This window comes from Octopus bimaculoides, chromosome 5 (genome assembly GCF_046866305.1).
Source record: "Octopus bimaculoides isolate indiv1 chromosome 5, ASM4686630v1, whole genome shotgun sequence".
NCBI lineage: Eukaryota > Metazoa > Mollusca > Cephalopoda > Octopoda > Octopodidae > Octopus > Octopus bimaculoides.
The window spans coordinates 40,729,485-40,731,984 of NC_142932.1; positions in this window are offsets into that span (position 1 = coordinate 40,729,485).

Below are 2,500 nucleotides of genomic sequence, written 5' to 3' on the forward strand. Positions count from 1 at the left end.
CGACCATGCTTGAATGGTGCTTTGTACGTAATACTGGCATCGACCACGCTCGAATGGTGCCTTTTACATGCCACCTGTACAATGTCCCTTGAAAAGCTAATTTAAATAGCGAAAACCAGTTGGATTTCACAACATCCGTTTAATATGTATATATTTATAAAAAGATATTAAACTATATGAAATGAAGGCATTTCTCTTCCACATTTTATATTTTTTTCCACATATTTCAACTCATAATTTTGCCACGTGGTCTATACTGAATCTTCAGTATCTTTGCTTCTTATATATTTCTATATATATATGTATGTATGTATATATGTATATGCATGTATATATATATATATATATGTGTGCGTGTATATATATATGTATATATATATATATATATATATATATATATATATATATATATATATATATATATATATATATATATATATATATATATATATATATACATACATACATATATATTTTATATATATATATATATATATATATATATATCCCATCATTATCATCATCATCATGTAACTTCCGTTGTCCATGCTGGCATGGGTAAACCTCCCAATACCCCACACACACGTGCACATGCACGCATGCACAAACACACACACACACACACACACACACACACATTCAATAGAGTGCCAGACATTTTCTATCAGCTTCACTCGTAAGATACAAGAGTATGGATTCAGCTTGGGGCTAAAATCAAGGACTCATGAACAAGGGAAGAGCCATGCTGTGGGACTGAACCTGAAACCGTGTGCCTGGAAAGTGGGCTTTGTAATCTCACAGCCAGTAATTTACTCAAGAGCAGCCAATGACAGAGCCATTTCCCAGTTCTATGGCTTGCTAGAAATAACAGCTGGATTCCCCTTCTTCCCAAGACACAATTTACAAATTTAAAATGGAAGAAGGCAAAAGGAAGAAGTGTAGTAAAAAATAAGCTCCATCTTTGAAAATATATCAGATTGTCAGGGTCTGAACATCTTTGACTAGAGATTTCGTTTAGCAGGATTGAAACAGGGTCCTTCTAAGACTTCTGGAAGTCTCACAAGAGATGAATCTGCACGTGGGAAATTTTCCCCCAAAATGGAATCCTTTGCAAGATTTTGATATGCAAAACCAGCAAAATGTCTCATTCTTTCCATATTGTCCGACCGTGGGGCCGGGCTGATACAGCTTGGCAGCGGAATTGTTGCCATAAACGTCAAAGTGGACGATGCAAGAGATCTAATTAGATGCTCTGGCTATTCGACTAGTCTACAGCCATGGGTTTTTTCTTCTTTTATTGACCCAGAACTTGTGGAAAGTAAAGTTGACCTTGGTGAGATTGGAACTCAGATTGCAGAGAGTTGAAACAAATAATCTCCTTCATTCTACCAGATTCAACAATGTCTGCCAATTTCACTACATATGACTACAACAACAGCAACAAAAGTTACTACTACTACTACTACAACTACTCTAGCTTTAGTCTACTTGGTTAGAGTTGATCTATGGTTTCAACCACAACAACAGCAATAATATTTTCCTTCACGATTTTGCAATATTTTTCCCATTTATTTTGAAATCAAGGATTTCCTTATGGCTTTTGGCAGTGCTTTCTTAGTTATTTTGGACACTGGTTTTTCTCTGCATCTTTCTCAAAGATGATGATTGCTAACTCATGCTGGGCAAATTTCATTTTACAGCCTTCAGGAACACTTTTCATTTCGTTGAAGCTGTGTTTAGTTTGGAATGACAGAGTTTCTATCCGTTATTACAGCCAACACAATCTTACCACATTTTATGAGTTTTGTTTATCATGCTGAGTAAAGTTTGAGACAGTTTCAAAGAAATTATTAGAAAATGTCAATCAAGTTTGTAAAACGAAAATTGTTGATATTTTTGTAGATCAAGGAATGTTCTCATATTTGTGTGTTTTAAATCTATAAATGTTGTTCTTGCGACCCAATGTAGGCTGACTAATATCATTGATAAACTTCTTTTGAACAGATTCATGGCAATAATATGAATATATTTGTTTTGCTGGTATTTTTTAAAACTTTTTCCATTGGATTTTTAGCAAATATTGAGACATAAGAGAAAAATATCAATAACTATTTTCAGAATAGCAGTGAATTGGTGGTATGATGTTCAGTGTCACTTCTCTTATTTCATATCTGTTTTGTATTTCTTACTTTAGTAACATAACAAGTAGGACATGATCCCTTGCAATAAGTGTTGCCTACATTGTCAAAAAATTTCAACCATCTGATCTTATTGGATTTAACTCCCTTGTTTATTGGATTTTTGTTTTAGATTATAAAATCTCCTAGAAGGATTTTTGTGTGATTTATTTTTCAAATGATCTTTGTATTTAAACTCACTAAATCATACATGTGTGACTCTAAAATACATAAATTTTGTATACGAAATAATTCCCAGTGGATTTTTCTCCCTACCATTTTGCTAACAGACTAAATTGTTGCATTACTGATTAAGTAACGTA